The 26,728-nt window shown below is 42.9% G+C and overlaps 1 protein-coding gene across 2 annotated transcripts in view; it reads right to left on the minus strand.

The window, feature by feature from the left end:
• The window catches only part of GCM1 (glial cells missing transcription factor 1), a 54,346-nt gene extending 28,053 nt beyond the window's left edge, over window positions 1-26,293 (minus strand). The window contains exon 1 of one of the 2 annotated variants that reach the window (XM_045498544.1): window positions 26,005-26,293. The gene's annotated coding sequence lies outside the window, so the exon portion shown is untranslated. Of the gene's footprint in view, window positions 1-23,802; window positions 23,941-26,004 lie in introns of those variants that run through there. The other variant, XM_045498547.1, reaches the window with a different exon arrangement.
• Window positions 26,294-26,728: the final 435 nt, after the last annotated feature.

A 26,728-nucleotide genomic window follows, 5' to 3' on the forward strand; every position in this document is an offset into this window, starting at 1 on the left:
CCGTGAGTTCGAGCCCCGCGTCAGGCTCTGGGCTGATGGCTCAGAGCCTGGAGCCTGTTTCCGATTCTGTGTCTCCCTCTCTCTCTGCCCCTCCCTCGTTCATGCTCTGTCTCTCTCTGTCCCAAAAATAAATAAACGTTGAAAAAATAAAAATTAAAAAAAAAAAATCATGTTCTCATCTCCTAGATATCCCCACTGTTAATATTTTGGTCATGTCCTTTCAGACTTTTATTTTCTCCTACATACATCACCAAACATAGATATTACTTTGCAGAATTATAAGAGTATATGTACATACTATTCTGTGAACTCTTCATGAGTTTTAGTCCTGGCCCCCCAGCTAAGCTGCTAGTTTCTTTACGGAGAAGTTGGTATCTTCCACTTCCTGTCTCCTCACACAATGACCTGCTAGAACCCCATTTCAACATCACATCTATCCTCCTCCCAATAACCAACCCTCCTCCGACACTGGAAGGAACCGAGGAGCTGTCTCCACACTCTGATTGGGCTGTGACCTAATGTCCCAGATTGGTAACAGCACTTCTACTTTCTTAAGGCCAACGTCCTACCTTTTTAGCCAGATTCTCCTAAATGGATCTCTGTCATTGTTATTAATGACAACAATAATCATCGCTGCTTCCCTTGATGGAACTCTTACAATGTTGGCAGGTACCATGCTAAAAACTTGATCCTTACAGCACCCCTATGTGGTAGATGCTATACTCATTATACCCCCTTAACAGGGGAGTTAATCAAGACTTACAGAAATGGTATCTCACAAGCATGTAGGTGGCAGAGGTGGGGCAGAACTTAGATGAACCCGCTGGCCATGGTCCTACATGAACCATCCAGTGCTGTTCAGAGTCTGGAGTCTTTGTCTCTGCTCCCGTATACTCAGAGCTCCACATCGCTCTTTTCAGTCTCTGTCTCCTCCCAGAACACAGGAATCCTGCTCTAAAAGTCAGGTGCCCAGAGGCCCTATTGCGTGGTGACTGATCACAACCACAGAAGCTTGGATTTCTTAGTACCTCTGTCTTGCGTTCCTGGTCACTCTGGGGCCTGCCTCCTGAGGTCATTCTGGTTTCTTTCATTGGTGGGGTGCTTTAGGCATTTTTTAATGATAGTTCTTCCCTGTATAGGACTGTCCCATAAAAATACTGTTTCCCTAGACACTAAAGTCCAGAAACACATCCAAGTCACAATGTCAACCATAACCTCCTATCCCTATATTTCCAAGTGTTTAAAAAGGGCCAGGGAGAGAGCGGTATTGTACTGCCTCTTCTTTAGGACAAGTATGCCAGACCCTCAAAGTAGACCCTCAAGGTCTAGTTGCTTGCCTAGACTACCACCTGTGGTTTCCAATTCATAGCCTTCAGACACCTTGCTGTACTAGATGAATGAACTTTTCCAGTATCTACAACTCTGTCGATCCTCCCAGTGCCTACCTTATCTCAATAGAAGTTCCAGGCCCTAGCTCCACCCATTGTCTGGTCCCTCTACCATGAACTAAGCTATCTATTTAACTCTTGCTGTATGCCCAGCATTGTTCTAAACATTGAATCCTCACAATGACCTCATGAAATACGGTATTATTAAGCTACATTAGTCTGAGAAACTGAGGCACAGAGGGGTTAAGTAACTCAATCTCTACAATATCATGAAGTACCCAATCTCTTGGCATCAGTAATCTGATCTTGGTCAAAGGAGAAATATCAACTAGAAAACTATGATGTTAAAAGGCATTCCCTTCATGGTAGAGTAAATCTCTTTGACACACAAGCCCTTTCTGGTATCAACTATCCCTTGCCTCCTTACCTCACCATTTTTTAGGAAACTGCTCTTCCCCAAAGGCTGTCCATCAGAGTTTTCTGTTCCTTCCAGCACGGGACCCAGTCTGACCTACACTATCCTTCCCTAGAATTTCCCAAGTCAGAGGTGGAGAGATTGCTCTTTCATTTCAGATGCCAAATTGTAAGCCTGGCTTCAGAGCTGTATGGCTGTATCTCTGCTGTCACATGGCAAAATCTGAGCAACGGGGGTGCCTCGGTGGCTCAGTTGGTTAAGCATGCACACACATGGGGGAGACTCTTGGTTTCCACTCAGGTCATGATCTCACGGTTCGTGGGATCGAGCCCCACATCCAGCTCTGCGCTAACAGAGCAGAACCAGCTTGGGATCCTCTTCTCTCTCTGTGCAGAAGAAGATAGAAAAAGGGAGAGCAAGGAATGTGACCTGCATTCAGGCAAGCCTGTGGCCAACTCCAATTCTCTTATTTGGAATTATAGGATCCACAAATACCACATACAGTTTCACTCCTTTCAATGGAGATCTTCAATTTGCACCTGTTAAAGATCACCTCACACATCTCCCATCTAGGTAAGCCTAAAGTTAGCTCAGATTTCAAAATAAATCATTCTCCTTTTATTTATCCTTTGAAAGGTGGGCACCCAAAGGAACTCATCAGATACCTTAAAGTCAGAAAAATGCTTCATAATATCTCACCTGAGTCAAATGTGCAGGACACAAAGAATTGTCATCATCAGCCCAATTAGACACTAAACCAGCACATGCATTTTTTTAAAAAATGTTTACTTATTTATTCTGAGAGAGCGCGCACAAGCAGAAGAGGGACAAAGGAAAGACACACACAGAATCCAAAGCAGGCTGCAGGCTCTGAGCTGTCAGAGCCTTGACAGCTTGAACCCAGGAACTGCAAGATCATGACCTGAGCTGAAGTCGGACTCTTAACCAACTTAGTCACCCAGAAGCCCTCAGCACGTGTAGTTCTTAGAGCAGGTAACCAAGGGACTTCTCAGAGCTTTGAAAAACTGAACTTTGGATGTTTTCTTCAGGGTTTCTCAAATTTTAAGTCATTTGTGGCTATCATGTGGAGAACTCTCCAAGTTCTGTATAATATACTTCAGTTATAAAACCACCCTGCATCATCTTTAATTGGATTCTGACCTGCATCTGTTATGAGAAACAGGAGGCTGACTTAGTGTTCTCTTTTTCAGTCTCTGGGCAGACAAGACAGACTTGGTTGACCATTGAGATCTCTAATTGGTGGTTCAGGTAGGGAAGCCCCTGGATGTCATGGTGTTCTCTGGAAACTATTGTGAAATTTAAAAATATTTACTTTAGAAGCACCTAGGTGGCTCAGTTGGTTAGTGACTGACTTTGGCTCAGGTCATGTTCTCACGGTTCACAAGTTCGAGCCCCGCATCAGGCTCTGTGCTGGCAGCTCAGAGCCTGGAGTCTGCTTCAGATTCTATGTCTCCCTCTCTCTGCCCCTCCTCTGCTCACACTCTGTCTCTCTCTCTCTCTCTCTCTCTCAAAAATATAAACATTAAAAATTTTTTAAAAATATATTTACTTTAAGGGGTACCTAGCTGGCTTAGTTGGTTGAGCATGTGACTCGATCTCAGGGTTGTGAGTTCGAGCCCCACATTGGGCACAACGCTTACTTAAAAAAAAAAAAAAAAAAAAAAAGAAAAAGAAAGATAAAATATTCACTAAGACTTGAGAACTGTTTCACTTATAGAAACTATGACGGATAGATATTTATGTAATATCAAAATCACAACCATGAACCCAAGTGTCAACCCCTTACAAAAGAAAAAAACAAAAAACAAACAAGCTTTCAAATTCATAACAGTGGACTGTTGGGACACCTGGGTGGCTCAGTCTTGGTTAAGCGTCTGACTCTTGATTTTGGCTCAGGTCATGGTTTCACAGTTCATGAGACCAAGCCCCGTGTTGGGCTCTGGGCTGATGGTGTAGATGGAGCCTGCTTGGGATTCTCTCTATCTCTCCCTCTCTGCAACTCTTTCTGGTGTGCACACGAGTGTGTGCTGTCTCTCTCAAAATAAATAAACATTAAAAAAATAATAGTGGGGGTGCCTGGGTGGCTCAGTCAGTTAAGCATTCAACTTCAGCTAAGGTCACGATCTCACGGTTTGTCAGTTCAAGCCCCACATCAGGCCTTCTTCTGTCAGTGAAGAGCCTGCTCTGGATCCTGTCTCCATCTGTCTCTGTCCCTTCCCATTCTCTCTCAAAAACAAATAAACATTAAAAAAAAATGGTGGATTGTTTCCAGTTTCCTATAATATTTTGTTGTCCTTTTGTACTAAAAAGCAAGAAATGGGATGTCCTACAGCTTGATAACAATGTGAGTAAAAGCAGAATTGAGAAAACTATTGTTTCTTGAATAATTTTACTAATTAGGAAATCAACACCAATTTTTTAAAATTTAAGAGTCACAGATTAAAAAAAAAAAAAAGAATCATAGAATAGTTAAAGCAGGAATAGGATTTTGCCATTTCCAGGAAGGAGTGAGATACCCAAACTATTTCATAAAAACTAAAATTTTTATGGTTGTTTTCATAAAAACATGGTTTTATGGTTATTTTTCATAAATGTCAACATAAAATATTATCTATGCTAAAATGTAACAAGTTGTTACTGTTATTTGAGATGAATTAATAAATATTTCAAACTGTTTTCAGTTCTGATATCTAATGTGGTAAATATGGGTAGATAGAACCACATAATCAAAAGTTGTTGAAGGTTCTTATTAATTTTGAAGAGTAAAAACAGACCCAAAAGTTTGACGACTGCTACTGTAAAGTACTAAGTCCTAAAATACTGAACCTTGGTCATCTGGAGGAGAGTGGTCTCTGGTGATATTCAGCACTCAGAGTGGAAACCGCCACATCTCTAGCCCATGGTGGGTTCCTATTTCAGGACTAGAAAGATGGCAGGAAGGGAGGGGGGCTGGGAGAGGGTAAGGAGAAAGAGCCACTTTCAGTACAATGGCCCACTGACAACGTCCATAAGACAAAACATCCCAGGAGGAGGGAGGTCCTGCCCACAGCGAGGCTCTTCTGCCCCCAGGGCTGCTTCCAACACACCCAGCACCCACCGCTTCTGCAGCCTGATGGTTCCTGCTCACCCGCAGTGGAGGGAAGGAGCGTGCCCTTTCGGAGATGCAGGACAGGGCAACTGGGGTATCCTTCTCTGGTAGGCCGTGGAGGGAGGCTCTAGCAGCTGCTGTCCCCAAACAGGGCAGAGCAGGAGAGGGAGAGTGGTGGACGAATGTGGTAACTCAAGAGACTCAATGATGAGCACACACGAGAAAACACAATCCCAGAGAGAACTGTGCGGAGCTGGGATCCTGCAGGTGGGGCCAAAGGCCAGCACATGACAGCCTCAATTGATGCCACCCAAAACTCTGAAGCCTGGCAAAATCACAGCTTGGATATTTGTAATGAAAGAAGACTGATGGGACACCTGAAACTAATGTAACATAGTGTGGTAATGACACCTTCATTAAAAAAAAATAATAAAAAATAAGAGAATACTGAGAAAAAACACAAGAATGGTAACCAGTAATGGGATTATTGGTAATGTTTATTTCCTTTTTCATATTTATCTGTAATTTTCTAAATTTTCCATAAGAGGGGTACCCGGCTGGCTCAGTCGAAGGTGCATGTGATTCTTAATCTCAGGGTTGTTATTTTGAGCCCCAGGTTGGGTGTAGAGATTACTAAAATAAATTAAAAAAAAAAAACTTACAAAAAAAAAATTTTCTGTAAGAAACGTGCATCCTTTTCTATCATGATATATATATATTTTTTTTTTTTATTTATTTTTTTTTTTTTATTTTCGAGAGTGAGAGAGACAGAGCATGAGCAGGGGAGGGCAGACAGAAAGGGAGACACAGAATCCGAAGCAGGCTCCAGGCTCTGAGCTTGTCCACCCAGAGCCTGATGTGGGGCTCGAACTCATGAACTGTGAGATCATGACCTGAGCCGAAGGTGGATGCTCAACTGACTCAACCACCCAGGAGCCCCATGATATATATATATTTTTAAGTTGGTGATAGAAGTAAAAATATCTACTATTTGTACAGTACTTTATGGCAGCAATGCTCAAATATTTTTACACTCTTAATAAATAATGGGAGGAGTGCCTGGTGGCTCAGTCGGTTAAATGTCCGACTTCGGCTCAGGTCATGATCTCACGATTCATGGGTTCAAGTCCCGTGCTGGGTTCTGTGTTGACAGCTCAGAGCCTGGAGCCTGTGTCTTTGGATTCTGTGTCTCCCTCTGTCTCTCTGTGCCTCCCCTGCTTACACTGTCTCTCTCTCAAAACTAAATAAACAATAAAAAAATTTAAAAAAAAGAAAGAATGGGAATCTCAAAAAGCTTTATGTGGTTACATCCGTCAATATTTACCAGATTAGAAATCAGAGCTGAAACAAATTTGAAACATTTATTAATTGATGTAAAATTATAGTAATAACCCAGTACATTTTAACACAAATAGCACTTCTGTAAAAAAATAACTGGGTCTTCAAAACAAAAATTCATAGAATGAGTTACTGTAACATTTTTTGCCAATCTCTAATATCTAACCTAATAGAGAGCAGTGGGACATCTCATACCTGCTGCTGTGTTCCATCTATTACAGTGCATGTGAATGTCATGTAGGCTCTGGGAACCTCACTGAATATGTATAAGAGATTTATAGTGAAGAAAAGTAAATAACATCTTAGTATATTCATGAAAACAGTTTTAACCTTGTAAACCTCCCGAAAGGGTCTGGGCGACCCCCAAGACTCTGTGGCCCACACTTACAAAAACACCATTTTCTTTATACTGTACAAAATACCTTCACAAACAAATCTCATTTGACTCACAAGAACTCTTGGAATTGGGCATGTTTTTAAACAGAGGAGGAATCTGAGAGTCAGAGAGGTCAACCAATTCATCCACCATCACATGGATTCCTGTCTCTAGAGTCTGAGTCTCGGACTCAATTCCAGATATCCATCACATCAACTCTGAGAAGCTTTTTAACCACCCGCTTTTTCCCAGAGCACTAGCCTGGGGACACACTCAAAGATTTCTTTTTTACACAATAATTGGGATGGCTAATACATGAACTCTAGAATGTGCTTGAGAAACGAGATCCTGGGACTTATGGAAAACAGAGTATGACATAGCAGAAATAAGCCCAGGTCCTGGTGGGCAGGAGCCCCAAGTTCTGGACGCCAACTCCTTCACTTATTGTGTGACTTGAGACGAGGTTCTCTACCTCTCTAAGCACCAGGATTGCCTCATCTGCAAAATGGAATGATGATATCTTATTTGCCTGAAGGCATGGTCTGGACAAGCCGATTGCCCAAGGTCCCTGCTAGTGCTGTCATTTACCAAAAATTTCAGTCATTTGGAAGGTAGGAATACAAACAACTCAGCTGAAATGGACTCTCCTTTTGAAACTATAGTTCCTGTAATTCTTCCTCTCTCTCTCGAGTAATATTTGGAACTTGGTATTTATGGAAACGTATTTCAGTCACCCTTCTTGTAATTTCTTCAACCTTTATCTAGAAAACCTGGCCTTGAGAACAATTCATGGAAATCACTTAAAAAGTTGATATGTGGAGACCAAATGCAATTCGACAGGCCCCACAAGTGCAATGAATGCCTACTGTTGTGCTGCAGACATGTAAGATTCTAGAGAAGCATGCACACCTGATTTTTCTGGGAATGCTACTGGACTTCCACATCTATCATGTACTTAAGCTGCTTTATGTTTCTTATTTTTTTAATTGTGGTAAAAAATAACATGAAATTTACTGTTTTAACAAGTTTTTAAGGCTTATTTCTTTTAGAGAGAGAGAGAGATACACCATGAGCAGGGGAGAGGCAGAGAGAGAGGGAGCCACAGAATCTGAAGCAGGCTCCAGGATCTGAGCTGTCAGCACAGAGCCTGACGTGGGGCTCGAACCTACAAACCATGAGATTATGACCTGAGCTGAAGTTGGCCACTTAACCAACTGAGCCACCATGGTGCCCCAGGTTTAACTATTTTTTAAGTTTATTTATTTCGAGAGAGAGAAAGAGAGCACAAGTGGGGGGGGGCAGAGAGGGAGAGAGGGAGAGAGAGAGAGAGAGAGAGAGAGAGAGAGAGAGAGAGAGAATCCCAAGCAGGTTCCACAACCAGCACAAAGCCCCAACTCGGGGCTTGATCCCACAAACTGTGAGATCATGACCTGAACTGAAATCTAAAGTTGGATGCCCAACTAACTGAGTCACCCAGGCACCCCATTAACCATTTTGAAGTACAGTGCAGTGGCACTAAATACATTCACACTGTTGTGCAACCACACCAACATCCATCTCTAAAACTCTACATCTTGCAAACCTGAAAATATACCCATTAAATAAGAACTCTCCTTTCTGCCCTGGCAACCACCATTCTACCTCTGTCTCTATAAATTTGACAACTCTAAGTACCTTATATCAGTGGAATCATACAGTATTTGTCCTTTTGTGACTGGCTTATTTCACTTCACATAATGTCCTCTGGGTTCAAGTTGTAGCAAGTGACAGAATTTCCTTCCTTTTTAAGGCTGAATCCTATCCTATTGTATGCATGCACCACATTGTGTTTATACATTTATCGAAAGATGGACATTTGGGTTATTTCCAGTACATTTAAGCTTTCCAAGCCTTTGTTTAAACTTGGGGTGCCGGGGTGGCTCAGTTGGGTAAGCGTCCGACTTCAGTTCAGGTCATATCTCACGGTTTGTGAATTCGAGCCCCACATCTGACTCTGTGCTGATGGTGTGGAGCCTGCTTGGGATTCTATCTCCCTCTCTCCCACTGCCTCTCCCCAACTGTTGTCTCTCTCAAAATAAATAAATAAACTTTAAAGAATAAATAAAGATTGGAGAAACTCAACACAGATAAAAAAGAAAGGAAACTAGAGCAGAAGACATGGCTCAGAGAAGTATGCACGGAGTTCAGACTTGAGACGTAAATTCTAGTACTAAAACAAAAACCCAAAAAACAGATTTTTGTCTTTGTTGTTTTTCCCTCTTCTCTAAAGAACTGTTACTAAATTGTGTCATAAGATCATGGAATGTATTGCATTTAGTTTCACATTCCACAGAAAATGTAGCAAAATTCCTGAAAAATTCCATTAACTTTATCTTTGAATATATCAATGTAGTGTACAATTAGGGAAACATTTTGATCTGAATGATCACACTTGATTTTACAAGAATCTTACAAGATAGTCAGGGTGAGTTATTTGTGCAATTTCATAGATGAAGAAGCTGAGAGTCTCAGCCATTATCTCATCACCAGCAACATGGGGCAGGGGACACCATCGAGGTCTCACAAGAACTCCAGCTGTGTCCCTCACCCCTGTCAGTAGTTGTGAATGAGGATTTGAAGTCATGTCCTAAGTATGATTTCACTTCACCCTGAAGCAAAGAAATACAAGCTGGACAACATCTTAAGATCCTTCTAATCTTGGGGCACCTGGGTGGCTCAGTTGGTTGGGCATCTAACTGTGGCTCAAGCTGTGATCTTGGGGTTCATGAGTTCGAGCCCTGCATCAGGCTCCTTCAAGCCCACTTTGGATCCTCTGTCCTCCTCTCTCAGCCCCTCCCCTGCTGGGGCTCTCTCTGTCAAAAAAATAAGCACTAAAAAAAAAAAAAAAAAAGATCCTTCTAATCTGGTGATTTAATTTGACAGTTTTCCATGACAGTGAGCTTTTTTTTTTTTTTAAATCTGGTGTGTCTATGTGAAAGCACCTACTAATGTATATATTTAGTTAATTAAATCATCTCAAGTTCTGTTAAAGACTCTGCAACAGTGAGAGAAAATCAGCAAAAAATGAAAGGGGAGGGTAAGGTTGTACAGGTTGAGTAGGAGGAACATTACTCTTTGATCCTCATGCTTAGTTTAGAAAAAGTAGGTATAAAGTTGATTAAATGTATGATGGTTGGATTAAGTTGATGGTTGGCACAAGTTAGGAGTACTTACAGCAAAGCTATGAAGTGGTCAGATTAACTGCCCATTGAGTGCTCCAGACTCCTTGCAAACCCATGGATTGTACTTTTCTCAGCTTTACCCAGGGACCTGGTGCCTTCAAGATGCCTGTCTACCCAGCCCTACCATGCATACTGAGCCCCTTTTCTGGATAATGCCCCATCCTCTGCACTTTTTCCCATCTCCTCATCAAAACTTGCCTATTTGAAACTTCTAGCTAATAACGGCAGATTGTCTCTAGACATTTATTTCCCCTCCTTTCCCAAACCCATTGCTAGAGTAACTGTAAAGGAACTTTAAATGATATTAGGGCAAAAATTAACAACCACAACAAACAGGCAAGGAGGCCACAGTAGAAGAGAGATTTCAATGATTGGAAAGACAAATTAGACATCAGGGGAACCAACTTAGGAAGGGGAGAATGCTCCAACTTAAATGGAGGTGGATATGGACGAAAAAAGAAAGCCACTGGCTCACAGGCTGAGTGTCTGGTGACCCCAGGCTTGAGTGAGGCAAAAGCACTGGTGGGAGGACTGAGCAGTTGGGTTGTTTTCCTTATTCTGCTCATGAGATAATAATGCCTCCCCAGCCAGCAGGAGAGCTGAGGTTTGTTCTCCTGGGAAACTGAACAACCAAGGGTTTGGATTTGGAGACATATGCCATCTGGGGACATAATAAGGTAAGGTGGAAATGAGAACCAGGCTGAAATTAGCTTAATTGAATGAAAGTCTACAAATTAACTGTGGGGACCTTAGCCTTTTTCCCAACCCTGCTGTCAGAAGATCAGCAATGGAGCCTATGCTTGGACACCACGCTGGCTGTAGGAAATAGAGGACCCTTCTTTTCTACAGAAATTGAGCAGTCTTAGAAAAATGAACTGCAAACAGTTTAGGGTTCTATAACAAAAAGGACAGCTCAATAACCAGTCCCCTAAAAGAGAATCCACCAGTCCACAAGTTTAACCTACACATATAAAGCTACACATCAGCTTTTAGAAAAGTGATCTCACTCTTAAATATGAACAAACAGTCAAGGGTGACTACAGATTTGGAAAAAGCCTGTAACATGAAAGAGATTTAAAACTAACCAACTAACCAAGCCTTGGAGGAAGGAGAGTACAGGAAGATGTTGAAGCCATGCCATTAAAGACCCTGAGGATGGGACAACCAAGATGTTATAGGAAAAAAAAAAAAAAAATTCAAAAAGCAAGAAAGGACTTTGGGAAATCATAAATACAATAGTCAAACTGAAAAAAAATCATAAAAAGTTAGGAAATGGAAATCAGGGAAACCTACTAACAACCAGAAAGTTAAATCAAAAGTGAAAGAGCGGGGAAGATATTTACAAATGACATATCAGATAAAGGGTTAGGATCCAAAATCTATAAAGAACTTATCAAACTCAACACCCAAAAAACAAATAATCCAGTGAAGAGATGGGCAAAAGACATGAATTGACACTTCTCCAAAGAAGACATCCAGATGGCCAATCAACACATGAAAAAATGCTCAACATCACTCATTATCAGGGAAATACAAATCAAACCACAATGAGATACCACCTTACACCTGTCAGAATGGCTAACATTAACAACTCAGGCAACAACAGATGTTGGCGAGGATGCGGAGAACGAGGATCTCTTTTGCATTGTTGGTGGGAATGCAAGCTGGTGCAGCCACTCTGGAAAACAGTTGGAGTTTCCTCAAAAAACTAAAAATAGAACTACCCTACGGCCCAGCAATTGCACTACTAGGCATTTACCCACGGGATACAGGTGTGCTGTTTCTTTTTTAAAAAAAATTTTTTTTTCAACGTTTATTTATTTTTGGGACAGAGAGAGACAGAGCATGAATGGGGGAGGGGCAGAGAGAGAGAGGGAGACACAGAATCGGAAACAGGCTCCAGGCTCTGAGCCATCAGCCCAGAGCCTGATGCGGGGCTCGAACTCACGGACCGCGAGATCGTGACCTGGCTGAAGTCGGACGCTTAACCGACTGCGCCACCCAGGCGCCCCCAGGTGTGCTGTTTCAAAGGGACACGTGTACCCCCATGTTTATAGCAGCGCTATCAATAATAACTAAAGTATGGAAAGAGTGCAAATGTCCATCGATGGATGAATAGATAAAGAAGATGTGGTATATATATATATATATATATATATATATATATATATATATATACAATGGAATATTACTCGGCAACTAAAAAGAATGAAATCTTGCCATTTGCAACTACGTGGATGGAACTGGAGGGTATTATGCTAAGTGAAATTAGTCAGAGAAAGACAAAAATCATATGACTTCACCCATATGAGGACTTTAAGAGACAAAACAGATGAATATAAGGGAAGGGAAACAAAAATAATATAAAAACAGGGAGGGCGACAAAACAGGAGACTCCTAAATATGGAGAACAAAGTGAGGGTTACGGGAGGGGTTGTGGGAGGGGGTATGGGCTAAATGGGTAAGGGGCACTAAGGAATCTACTCCTGAAATCATTGTTGCACTATATGCTAACTAATTTGGATGTAAATTTAAAAAAATAAAAAATAAAACTTAAAACAAAACAAAACCAAAAACCAACCAAACCAAAAAAAAAAAAAAATGAAAGAGAACAGGGGCATCTGGGTGGCTCAGCCAGTTGAGCATCTGACTTTGGCTCAGGTCATGATCTCATAATTAGTGGGTTCAAGCCCCATATCGGGCTTTGGGCTGACAGTACAGAGCCTTCTTAGGATTCTCTGATTCTCTGTCCCCATCTGTCTCTGCCCCTCCCCTGCTCATGAGTGTGCGCATTCTCACACTCACACACACACACACACACACACACACACTCTCTCTCTCTCTCAAAAAAAAAAAAAAAACATTAAAAAAAGTGAAAGAGAACAAAAGTAGGAAACAAGTTTAGAGGATCAGATTAGAAAATCCACCCAACTAAAATTGAAAGCTACCAAAAAGATAAATAATTGAAAGAGGAAAATAACAAAGCAATACAAGAAATTTTCCCAGCCAGAATTGAAGGGCATGAGACACCAGACTGAAAGTTGTACTGAATGCTCAACATGGTAAGACCTACCCTGACATATCACTGCAAAATCTCAGGACACTGGGAGTCAAGGGAAAGAATTCTTACACTTCCAGAGAGAAAAAGCAGGCAAATCAGAATTTTACTGGATTGTTCAAAAGTACCAACTCTTCCAAACCAGCAGATGATGGAGTGATGATGCCTCCAAAATTCCAAGAGAAAAGTATCTTCAGCCCAGAATTCTAGAGTGAGCTATATCATTCAAACGTGTGGGAAGAATAAAAATGTTAAATATTCAAAGACTTTAAGATTTTGCTTCCTGTGCACTGGAAGCTACTGAAGGATATGTTTCCCACCCACCCCCACACTCCCACACTCCCCCCCCCCCAATAGGGAAAATTGGATGAGAAAGGGTTCCAGGAGAACAATGAAGAAAAGCCCATCAGGGCAGGTATCTAGAAGGCCATAATTATGAGCAGAGACCATAATCATGAACAGAGGATTCTGGGAAAGAGAATGTGATAGTTAAATTTTATTGTTTGTTTGGTGATGGTTAATTTTAATGCATCAACTTGGTTAGTCCAAGATCCTGGATATTTGGTTAAAAACCAATCTAGATTTTGCTGAGAAAGTACTTTTTCGATGAGATTAATGTTTAAATCAATAGAGTTTGAGTCAAGCAGATTACCCTATATAGTATAGGTGGGTCTCATTCAATCCATTGTAGGCTTTAAGAGAAAAAAGAATGATGTCCTCTGAGCAAGAGGGAATTCTATATCTAGACTGCCTTCAGACTTGTGCTGCAATATCAACCCTTCTCTAAGTCTGGCCTGCCAGGCTACCCTACAGATTTGGGTTTGCCAGTCCCCAGAAATCATGTGAGCCGATTCCTAAAAATGAAATCTCTCTTTCCATATATATATCCATCCATATATGGATGGATATATATATGGATATATGGATATATATATGGATATATGGATATATGGATATATTCTGTTTCTCTGGAACATGCTAACTAATACAGAGGTCTACAGGAAAAAACGAGAAACAGTGCCTTTGCAAGGATGGAAAATATTACCAGTTAGTGTGTGGCAAAGATTCAATAAAGTAAATTAATTCGGGGAACATGGAAAATGAGGCAAATAAAAAAATAAGATAATTATTAATTCCAGGAAAAACAAAGGATTGTACCTCAGCAATGAATAGTGGCTTGTCAAGGAAATGTAAATGCCTACGATTGACTAGCCAAAAATCTTTGTATAATTATCTGAGGAGAGGGAAATTAATCAGTAAAATCTAAAACTGATAAATTGAGAAACACAATATAAACATATTGTTCAGAAACATGGAGATGAATGCTAAGAAAAATTGCCAGAAAAAGGATACGGGTAATTTTCCATGAGTACAAGGGTAGGAGGTAAGAAAAGGCAGAACAGCTAGAGTTTTTCATCATAAACCTTTTTAACTATTTGAACTTATATTCAGTTATTATTTTTATAAAAATCAAAATTAACTGAGAAATGCTTGCCCATTTGCAGCTCCATTCCTTCTGGGCTCTGTTGCTCGGTAATTAATCTGATGTAGCCATAAAATAAAGCTTGATATGTTGTCTAATCCTGTCAGATAATTTATTTAATTTTTAAAGGGTTTCAGTGCTATTATACTAAAAAGACTAACTGTAAAAATTTTAAATCAAGACAGGCAATATGTGTGAAGAGTGGAGAATATTCAAGGCTTTTTAAACCAAACCACTGGGTGATGAGTATGTTATTTGAGACCTAGGGCATCATGGTGTCTTAGTGAACACCTAATTTTTTTTTTTACATTTATTTATTTTGGAGACACAGAGAGAGACAGAACACAAGTGGGGGAGGGGCAGAGAGAGAGGGACACACAGAATCCGAAGCAGGCTCCAGGCTCTGAGCTGTCAGCACAGAGCCAGAAGCGGGGCTCAAACTCACAAACCATGAGACCATGACCTGAGCTGAAGTTGGAAGCTTAACTGACTGAGCCATCCAGGCGCCCCATCAGTAAACATCTAATATAAATTCTGATTGAAAAACCTTAAAACTTGGGACGACTGGGTGGCTCAGTTGGTTAACTGTCCGACTTGATTTCCCCTCAGGTCATGATCTCACAGTTCATGGGATGGAGCCCTGCATCGGGCGCTCTGCCCTGGCAGCAGGAAGCCTCCTTGCGATTCTCTCTCTACCTCTCTCTGCTGTTCCCCTGCCTGCATGCATGTATGTGCACTCTCTCTCTGTCTCTGAAAAATAAACAAACAAGCAAACAAACAAAAAACAACTCATGCTCAAGACTATTCTGAGTGTAGTGCCTCATCTGCAAGGTAGTATGTGTGTGTTTGTGGGGGGCGGGAATGGTCACACCGCAGACCCTTGCAATCTAAAATATTTCCTCCATTGGTTTCCCATAAGACACTTGAAATTCAATGACTTTTTCATTTCCTTGGTTCTTGAGGGCTTTTTGATATTCAAAGTTGTCTGCTAAAATGGAAATATTCCCAGGGAAGGAGAGCCCTTTAGCAGGAATTACTTTGCTTGCTACCGAGCATGAGAATGGAAAATTGAGGGGTGGGGAAAGGCTGAGGTGGTGGCCTCCCAGGACTAGCTTTTGGCCAGGTCTTTGTTTTTCCCAGTCACCAAATTAGGTCAGTGAGAAAACAGTAGAGGTGGGCCTGGTGTGTGTGCAGTAGCAGCAACAGGCCAGGAGGTAGCAGCCCTGTGTTATCTGGAGCCTCAGCCGGGGTTGCCGGAGGGAGCAGTGCGAGAGCAAACAGGGTCATCCCAGAGGCAGCTGAGCTGAAAGAGCATGTTGATTCCATTGCCGCTGGAATGACAGTGAGCATTCAGCAAACAGTTCTTGGAACGAGTGATCTCTATGACCAATCATTAAGACTGCTCCCACGGCGCATGGGTGGCTCAGTCAGTTAAGCGGCCGATTTCGGCTCAGGTCATGATCTCACGGGTTCGTGAGTTTGAGCCCTGAGTCAGGCTCTGAGCTGTCAGCACAGAGCCTGGAGCCTGTTTTGGATTCTGTGTCTCCCTCTCTCTCTGCTCCTCCCCTGCTTGCACTTTGCCCCTCTCTGTCTCTCTCTCAAAAATAAATAAACATTAAAAAAAAAAAAAAAAAGACCACTCCATTGAATACACCCTCAACGTTTGTAGGTCTGGGTCATTCCACTCTCCACTTACCCTAGTCCTGGCCCATAGCCACAGAACGTGGTCAAAGAAAACATACCACCGTGCTAACCACTCTCAATTTAAACCCGTGTCCACAAATACCCAGAGGACCCTCAATCATCTTTTATGTCGCCGTGTGTTCACTCTCACACCCTCTCCTAGTCATCTATTTTATACTTTCAACTCACTCCGCACACCTCCAACGTCCCCACTCTGCCGATGGGCATGCTTCCCACTTCACAGAGGAAATGAAGCAGCTAGAAGAGAGCTTCCCAGACACCCTCGCCAACAGCCACACCCTGATAGTTGGCTTTCCCGAGTGTTACTATAGAGGAACTGCCCAGGCTTTTAGGGGCAACCCCGCCTGTGCCTCCGATTGGAATCCTCTCTCATCTCTCTGGGAACAGGACTCCAGCAATTTTCCACCTTTTTGTCCACATCATCAAGTTTCCTTCTCTCCTGTGTGACTCTCATGAACACACAAACCTGCTCTTATTTGTCCCAACATTATTTACAGTCTCTCTTTTAGCCCCAATTACCTATCAGCTTATGGCCTCATCTCTCTCCTTCCTTTTCCAGTAAAATTTTTGGAGTTTTCCACGCTAGAGGATACTGTCTCCAAAGCCTTCCCCACCTTTCTTCGTTAAACACACTGCTCTCAGGCTTTTGTTCAGACCATTCCTAAGAAACGCCTCCTGATCTGCACATCACCTAAATCCAACTTGGTCGACTCTGTCCTCGTCTTAACTTTACCTACAGAAAGTACTAGACACAGTTGGTGACTGGCTTCTTGACGACACGTTCTTCATTGTCTCCTGCGTCACCATGATCTGACTTCTCTGCCTTTCTTAGTTTTTTTTTTTTTTTTTTTTTTTGCCGATTTTTCCACCTTTTCTCCCCAGTCTCTTATTCTTAAATGCTGTCCTTAGACTTCTTTTTCTAAACATAATCCCACTCCCTTGGTGAGCTCCTCTAGCCTCCTAACTTTAAATACCATTTAGATGTTACTGTTCCCAAATATACACCTCGAGCTCAGACTTCTTCCCAGAGCACCATACTTTACACATCCAATTGACTACTCATTATCCACATGACCATTCAATTGACACCCAAATTGATATCCTGATATTCCACTGTTCTGTCCATGGTCTCTCTATCTCAGTTAATGGCAGCCTGTTCTTCCAGTTTCTCAGACCAAAATCTTCAGACATCTTTGACTCCTTCCTTTTTCTCATATCCCATGACTATTCCTGCAGGAAATCCTACAGGCTCTACCTTCACATATATCCAGATTCCACCCTGGGCTAAGCCACCATCATCCCTCCCAGAATTAGTGCACAGCCTCCTGACTGGTCTCCCTGCTTCCACATGTGAGTTTCTGCAGTTTCACCTCAATATAGCAGCCAGACTGATCCTTTTATAAAAGGCCAGATCATGTCTTTCCTCTGCTCTAAACTCTCCATGGTCTCTCCATTTTAATCAGAATAAAAGTAAGGTCCTTAGAAAGGTATATAGGACTCTAGACCAGCACTGTCTAATAGAAGAAATATGATAGGAGAAGGGTGCCTGGGTGGCTCTGTCGGTTGAGCACAACGATTCTTGATTTCAGCCCAGGTCAGGATCTCATTGTCATGAGATCAAGCCCCATGTCGGGTTATGAGCTGAGCGTGGAGCCTGCTTGGGATTCTCTCTCAAAATAAATAAATATTAAAATAAATATATATAATAAATATATAAAATAATATATATAATATAAAATATAGATTATAATATATAGAAAATATATAATCTATAAATGTAATCTATATTATAAAATATATAACATATATATAAATAATAATATATCTATAATATATTAAATATATCTATAAAATAGGTGCCACATGTGGCATTTTAAATTCTCAAGTAGTCATAATAAAAAAGTAAAAGGAAACAGGTGAAATGAATTTTAGTAGTATATATTTTTCCAAGTTTTTTAAGGGGCATCTGGGTGGCTCTGTTGGTTAAGTGTCGGACTGCCGCTCAGGTCATGATTTCACTGTGAGTTCGGGCCCCAAACCGAGCTCTCTGCTGTCAGCATACAGCCTGCTTGGGATCCTCTATCTCCCTCTCTCTCTGCCCCTCCCCCGCCCCAACCCCTGCTGGGAGGGAGACAGAGGATCCCAAGCAGGCTCCATGCTGTCAGTTCAGAGCCCAAGTCAGGGCACTGTTCAAGTCATGAACAGTGAGATCATGACCTGAGCTGAGATCAAGAGTGGGATGCTTAACTGACTGAGCCGCCTAGGAGCCCCAATTTTAATAGTACATTTTATTTAGTGTGGTATCTCTAAGACATCATTGTTTCAACATGGACCCCATATAAAAATTGAGAAATTTTACACTCTCATTTTCATTCAATGTCTTTGATGTGTGGCACGCCCTTTAATCATACAGCACATCTCAGTTTGGACCAGGCACATTTCAAGAGCTCAGGAGCTACGCATGGTTAGAGGCCACCGTGCTGGATGGTGCAGCTCGAGTCCACATCTCTTGTTGGGGCCTCCTGCTCCCCTTCACCTCAATGGCTCATTCAGCTCCTGCCCGCTGGGTAGGCTTCACCTCAGGACTTTTCTGCACAGCCCATTCCCTCTGCTCTCCCTCCTCTTTCCCCTGACAACCTCACAGATGCCTTTTTCACCTCCTTGTCTTCCCTTACGTGGCCATCCCACTTAAACTGAAACCAGCACACTTCTCATTTGACACTTCCAATTCCTCTTACCTGCTTCAATGTCTTCCTCTAGTACCTATCACTTTCTAAAAGATCACATATTCATTAAGCATTCTCTATTTGCTCACAAGAGAAAAGTTCCACAAGGGCAGGTGTCGATTTTGTTCGGTGACATGTTCCCAGTACTTACAATAGCACCTGGTACATAGTAGATGCTCAATAAATGCTTCCTTTTTTTTTTTTTTTTTTTTAAGTTTATTTATTTATTTTGAGAGAGAGAGAGAGAGGAGGGCCAGAGAGAGAGAGTCCCAAGCAGACTCTGCACCACCAGCTCGGAGCCTGACGTGGAGCTCGAACCCATGAACCATGAAATCATGACCTGAACCAAAACCAAGAGCCAGACGCCCAACCTACTGAGCCACCCAGAAGCCCCTCAATAAATGCTTCATGACTGAATGAATCAAGGAGAGCATAACTTTATCTTCCCACAAAGGTTCTCGTGGCTTGGAGCCGGCATCTCACATGATGCACTACCAGCACACAATCATCTTGGGGTGACTGAAACGGGAGCTCTTTCATCTGTCGGCAGTTGTTGTGAGAAAAGGCAAGGATAGGTCTGATGCAGCAAGCACTGAGTGTCCACTGTGTGCACGGCTGTGTGGAATGGCAACACAACGATCATAAGGACGATCACAGGGCAATCATAAGGACGAGGCCCCCTGTCCTACAGGCAGGCCTGGATTTCCCCCGGGGCAGCTCCAGAGGCCAGAGCCAGTGCCAAGGTGGGGCAAATTGATACAGACTAATTTCACTTTTTTGGAAAGAATCTTTTAATAATTAGCACCATTCAAAATGAACAAGACTGTCTTAAGAGATCTAATTATGGTCCCCAATTTAGAAGTCACTATTGCTGAGATGTGGGCTGTACTGGGGGCTGGACTAAAGTCACCTTTACCATTCTAAGATACTTGAGCCTAAATGTTGGTGGAGTAGAAATAATATGGGTTTTTTTTTTTTTTTAAGTGAACTCTGCACCCAATGTGGGGCTCAAACTCACAACCCCAAGATCAAGAGTCTCATTCTCTACTGACAGAGCCAGCCAGGTGCCCCAATAATATGGGTTTTGACATCTGATAGTCTGGTTTGAAGTCCTTATTCCACTGTTTACCTGCTGCTGTTTGCACATTGTTACATTTTTTCAGGATGTTACCTGAAATCTCCAGGGATTTGTTTCCAGGTAACACATACAAAACTGTCTTCCACAGGAGTCGACATGTAGTGGAAAGCAAACGACTTTTTAAACTTTACTTGGAAAATTCTCTCCTAGGTTCCAGAGTTTCCAAAAATGTTAAAGACCGCCCCCCCCCCCTTTGATTCTCAAGTTATTTCTAAAAACCTGCTCCCACCAATGACTGCTCCCTAGGTCTTTTCCTAAGGGCAACAGCAACAGTCACAACTTTTAACTGTGAAATACTATCTCATTTGATCTTTGCAAAAGGTGTGGAGGTGTTGACCAGAATTAGTCTCATTATTCAGATGAGGAAATTGAGGCTCAGGGATGTTAATTAACTTGCCCAAGGCCACATATCTGGTTAATAGTCAAAAACAACTTAGGGGGGCACCTGGGTGGCTCAGTCCATTAAGCATCAGACTCTTGGTTTGGCCTAGGTCATGATCTCTGGGTTCGTGGATTCCAGCCCTGCCAATGCAGAGCCTGCTTGGGATTTTCTCTCTCCCCCTCTCTTTGCCCCTCCCCCGCTTGTGGTGCCTCCCTCTCTCTCTCTCTCTCTCTCTCTCTCTCCAAATAAATAAACTTAAAAAAGATATAACCTAGGAAATTCCAGAGAATTTCTTTCACTATTCTGTATTCATTCATTCACTCAACAAGTATTTATTGATCCATCAGTGCCAAGAGCTGTGCTAGGACTGAGGATGCGCTCTGCACAAACCCCTTCTCTGCTTTCTGTGCCTTAGTCTCTGGACTTAGGTTGGGGGTTTTTAAGCATCACCTGTTCCCGTTCACTTAAGGCTTGGGCATCCCTTCTAGGCCCCAGTAACGGTCTCTGCAAGTGCTGCTGGTTTGCTGCTTTTCTACTGAAGCAGCAGTTTCCTCCTGAACTTAGTCTATCAATACTGTGCAAATAAGCCAGTAATTTTCCATTTCTGACTGGACAACAAGGTGAAGCTTACTTCTCCTTAAGCAGCGGCTGCACATCTTAGCCAACATCTTGCAGAACGCGGACTGTAGTTGGAGAACCCGGCACCTCTAAAGGCCCCTTTATGTCTTCCTTGACTTCTAGTTTGTTTGTTTCCAAATGACAGTTACAACTTGTACCTACTATTTGGTGGGCGGGGGGGGGGGGGGGGGGGGGGTGCATACTGAAGCAGTACAGAGACATTAATTAGCAAAAAAATGTTAGCTTGCCCCTCCTTCTTCTCAAAGGTCTGACCTGACACCTCTGTTCAGGTCACAGACCCCGCCCATGCTGGCTCCCTCCTTAGGTCAACCTGGAGGGGCTGGCCACAGGTGTCGGTGCAAATTTTAAGGGCGCAAGGGCTTCCTCTTTCTGTTCCGTATGATTTTACTCACTTGTTCCAGTCAAAAAACAAAGCAAAACAAAATCCTTAAACTCTTTTCTAAATTACTTTCATTTTAGAAGTAACCAGAAGATTATGAAAGCTTAAAAAGAACCAACTGCAATTTACCCAACCCCAGTTTATGTAATATTGTAACATAATGTTTACAGTCCATATTTAAAACCTTTCTGGGTGTCTGGCTGGCTCAGTCAGAAGAGCATGCAACTCCTGATCTTGGGGTTGTGAGTTCGAGCCCCATGTTGGGTGTAGAGATTACTTAAAAATAGAATCTTAAAAAAATTTAAAAATAAAAATAAAACCTATCATATTCAGGTAGGTCAAATGGATGAGTTGTGCTGATTTCATTATTTCTTGTCATAGGGGAGGGGAGGGATATTGAACTAATGCTCCTAAATTTCTTAGCATAACAGTCAAGGACCTCCCTGACCTAGTTCTAAAGGGCCTTTCTGTGTCAACCTAGACTCGAACACTGATTCATCTTTATCTCACGTCCTGACATGGTGCTGGCTGGATACAAGGGAAGCGTGCAATTATTCCAGCCCTCTTCCTGCATTATCAATATGCTACCTATGCATATGATCCCTCTGAAGAACGGTGAGTTCCTTGAATTCCTTACCAAGGATCTTGTCCTCTACCCAATGTTACTCACTCATCCCTATGGCTGAACCCTAAACCTTAAACCTTGTCACCAGTAGCTGCAACTGCTCATAATCTCAAGGTCAAGCATTCGATTCTACCTCCCGGCTTCCTGGTGGCCCTCTCCAACATTCTTCCCCCAGACTAGAACCTCCAATCCATTGATGCCCCAACATGTAACACTGCCTTGACTGCTTCACGTTCTTCCTCTCTCTTAATCATGCGACATACTTATACTAAAACATTATTTGTTGTTTAGCTGAAATTCAAATGTAACTGGGCATCCTGTTGGTTTATTTGCTAGACCTCACAACCCTACGACTATCATGGTAGGGTCCCCTCCCTAAGGAAAGGAAGAAAAACAAAAACAAAAACCTCAAGGCAACCTGGTTATACACATATGTGACATCCCTCACAACCTTGTAACATGAGACCATTTAGTCGGACTACATGTTTGTATATAATCATACATGGGAGACAAAGAAGTGGAAAATATGTAAAAAACTATGCCACGTGGCATTCGGGGCTCAGTTCTTCGGTGCGAACCCAACTGAGCGGTGCCAGCAGGAATAAAGTTGCTTCCTGGAAAGAAAAGTCTCGGTGTCACGGCTCTCTGTGTGAGAATCCTGCTACACTATCACTCCCTGCATAAACTCAACTTCTTAGGCCTCCTGCCTTGAAACTCCCTTCGCAAAACCACAGCTGCGAAACCCCAACTTTCTGACACCTCTGTGTCCCCACCTGTGTGCCCGACTGTGGCTGGAGAAAAACACAATCCCACTGAACAGATCTCCCTTCAGATTCATGACTACAAACCTCAAAGGGGGCCTTCATGCTGCATGGAGAATCATTCTACTAACTAGGTTCCCGGTGAAGTCACATTCTGTATTTATGCCCTTTGTTCTCTCCTCAAAACTCTTTCTCCTCTTTCTCAGGGCCCTACCAAACAGAAGATCGAAGCACTCAGGAGAATTCCCAGATTCTCCTCACCCCACTTATATCCCAGTTTATTTGTATCCATCTGTGTTAACTTTCCTGTCTGTCACCCAGATTGGGAGTCAGCAAACCATGGCCTGGGGGCCATTCAGTACATCATGCCAGCTAAGGATGGTTGCTGGTTTTTAAATAATTGGGGTGGGGGTGGGGAATCACAAGAGTCCATTTTGCAACATGTGAAAATCATCTGAGATTAAAATTTCAGTGAGCCTAAATGAAGTCTGACTGGAACATGGCCATGCCCATTCATTTGTATATTGTGTATATCGGCTCTGCAACACAGCCGAATAGTTGCAACAGAGATTGTATATCCACACATACTAAAATATTTACTTGTCTGGCCCTTTGTAGAAAAGTTTGCTGACCCCTCATCTATCTGTGCTCCAATCCAAAGCCACCTAATCCCATCCCTCTTCCCTACTCAGGAATATTGCCCTGCTAATTCCACCCAACCCTGCCTCATCAATTTTTCCCAGTCTGCTAAATCACTCCCATGGGCATACCAAAAAGCTGTCGTTTCTCCAATCTTAAAAACAAAACCAAAAAACCTCCCAAAAAACAAAAAGATCAAACCAAAAAATACTTCTTTCTGGCCTCCTTCTGCCCCCTACTAATTAACTGCTCTCATTTACAGCAAAAATCCTCAATTATCTGCACCTGAGGGCCACACGCCTTCTTCCCCACGTCTCACTTATACTTCGCCCTTCACTCCCGCCGAAGACGGCACCGCACGCACCTCGGTCCCACGGCCACGGTGAGGCTGCACCAGGGGCCAGTTCTCACCCCATCTTACCTGGTGGGGGGCAGCAGGACACAGTGGATCACTCTCGTGGCCCCAAAGCTCCTTTTCACTAGGCTTCAGAGACACCACACCCTCTAGATTTTTCTCCCACCTCCTGAGCGCTTCCTCATTATCTCTTTTCCTTGTTCCTCTTCTCCCCTTATCACCAGAGGCCCCAGGACCTCTGTCCCTACCCCTGCTCCCTGGCGCGCAGGCTCCTGCAGGCTCTTACGCTAATGTTTCCAAATGCACACCCCCAGCCCTGAAACCCGTCCGAGCTTCATTACCCAGCTGCCCACCGGCCTGGCCAGGCCAGCTTCTAACAGACAGCAACATCAACTTGGCCGTCCCCGCGTCAGCCCGGGGCTGACACCCGCGTTCCTCTCCATCCTCTCCATCCGCGGCCTGTGTTCCCGCTTCCGGTGACAGGCAAGCCCGCCCTTCCTTCCAGGCCTCAATCCTTGCAATCGCTTTGACCGCTCTAACTTTCTGTGCCACCTAGAATCCGTCAGGAGAGTCCGTTGGCTCTACCTTTACAATTTGTCCAGCAGCTCACCATTTTTCACCTTACCTCTCCTCACTTTAATCTCACCTGAGATTAAAGCAAACTCCCCTGGCAGCGCTCCCTCCTTCCGCCCTTGCATTTTTAAAGGGAAGTCCTATCAAGCCCTCCAGTGGCTCCCCATTTCACTCAGAGCAAAAGCCAAAGCGGATTAATGGCCTCCAAAGCTCTACTTGATCTAGCGCGCTGCCTCCCGACCCCTCACCTCTCTGACCCCATCTCATCTGTCCCTAACTCAGCACAATACACCAGCCTGCTCACTGCTTCTGGGACAAGACAAGCCTGCTCCCCTTGGGGCTTTTGTGCTGGCTATTCCCTCTATCTGCAATGCTTTTCCTTTCCCTACTTAGCAGCCTGGTAAACCTCTGTCACCCTCAAGTCTGCTCAGATGTCACCTTCTCAGTGTGACTTACCTTGACTGACCTCCTTACCCCTCAGGCCCTGCTCTACTGTATGACATTGCTTTATTAACTTCTGACATATTGGGGTGCCTGGATGAGTCATACGGTTAACAACCGATTCTTGGTTTCCCCTCAGGTCATGATCTCATGGTGGGTGGGTTCCAGCCCCACGTTGGGCTCTGCCCTGACAGCGCAGAACCCTCTTGGGATTCTGGCTCTCTGCCCCTCCCCCATGCGCTCTCTCAAAATAGACTTAAAAAAAAACAAAACACAACTTCTGACTTATTTTCCTAGGTACCTACTTATTCTGCAATGTACTAGAACGTTAACTGCACGAAACAATACATTTTGGTCTGTTTTGTTCTCTTCAAGTATTTCATTCCAAGCCTGAAACCAACACACAACAAATACATGTGGAATGAATTGAATGTCTACTTACTACATGATTTCACCTTCACGTTTTTAGTCAATTTTTCAATAGCCTTAAGAGTTATGCGCTATCTCCAGTTTACCTTGTTAACTGAGCAAAGAGGCCATTAGACCGAAATGGCCCTCGCGCGTTGGTGGCTTGCATAAGAAAACCAAAACGTAAGCCTGTAGTGCCTCAAGGTCAAGAAATCAAAACCTAAAGATAATCAATCACAGCCAGTTAGGCCTTAAGCGGTAGCCAATCAAATAATTTCCTTTCCGGGCTTCACCCAAGTCTTTCCCCTGCCTCAGGTCAGCAGAGGGCTCCGAAGCACTTCCGGGGTGGGGCTGTCCGAATGGAATCGATTTTTGCTCACTGACTTCAAAACGGTAGTATACCTCAGTTTGTCTTTTAATGACCTGTCTGGATACCAATGTTCAAAAAGTTTAAGTAGCCTGCACAAATCACAAGTTATTGTCCGAAAGTGAAATTGAGAACTTCAGTTTTGTTTTTTTTTTCACCCCACACACTGTATTTGTTGTTTCCAGCTCTCCAGCGTGGCTACCTGTTCCTATTCCTGAGGGTCAGGAGAATGCCAGTTTCACTCACACCCAAGATGCGCTCTTGGAGTCCACAAGGAAAGCAAATTTCTGCAAGCCAAGGCAGGACTTCCCAAAATAAGAGCAAAGGAAAAGTTAGGAGTGGACCCTTGCTCATAACTATAATTCCATTTGTCCCTAAAATAATTCACACCTTTAAATAACATTAACTTCAAATTATTTAAATAGGTAGGATTCTTTAAAAAAATACATAAAGAAGTAAACATATAACAAACCACTTACTTTTTTCAGGTTTAAAGGCTTCCTTGATGATGTTGTAGTTGAAGAGACTCGAGGTGAACTGGATGAGGCCTGGCGGGAGATCTGGGGCAAAGGGAAATGCTGGAGAATAAAAAAAATAGAATGAAGGGAGACAGAAAAAATACAGGGAAAAAAAATGTTACCTAAATAATTTGGACAGATCACATTCCCTAGGCTACACCAGTGGCAGATGATCTCAGAGAACCTCTCTTTGTTTTAGAAAATCTAAAGACTGTTTAGAGCACACGATGTCTTTTGCTTTCAGGAGAACCAAACGCCACAGTCCAGATCTAGATTATCTTACCTAGAAGAGAAATTCAGGACCAAACCAGTAGAAAAGCTACTACCAACCCCAAACTCAAGCTCCTCCCACTTCCGCTCTGGAGTCTCAGATTTGCATCAGAAGCTTTGGAGGAGGGAGTCTGGGGAGTCTGGTAAACAGACTGCCCTGCTGTGCCCAAAGGTACACTCACCCCCTCCAATACGTGGGTATGGCTGGAATTGGCCCTAAGATTTGTAGGGAGAGGGGAGGAAGACAGTTTTATATGTTACCATTAGTTCTCATTAAAACTGCAGAATCTCTACTAGTTAATAATTAAATACAAGAAACATCAATCCAGCAGTAGTAGTATTATGCATTTAAAAAAATCATATGCTGCAGATAACTAAGTAAGCATTGTTATTGTATTAATAATGCAATGTGAAA

The sequence above is a fragment of the Leopardus geoffroyi genome, chromosome B2 (genome assembly GCF_018350155.1).
Source record: "Leopardus geoffroyi isolate Oge1 chromosome B2, O.geoffroyi_Oge1_pat1.0, whole genome shotgun sequence".
Lineage (NCBI taxonomy): Eukaryota > Metazoa > Chordata > Mammalia > Carnivora > Felidae > Leopardus > Leopardus geoffroyi.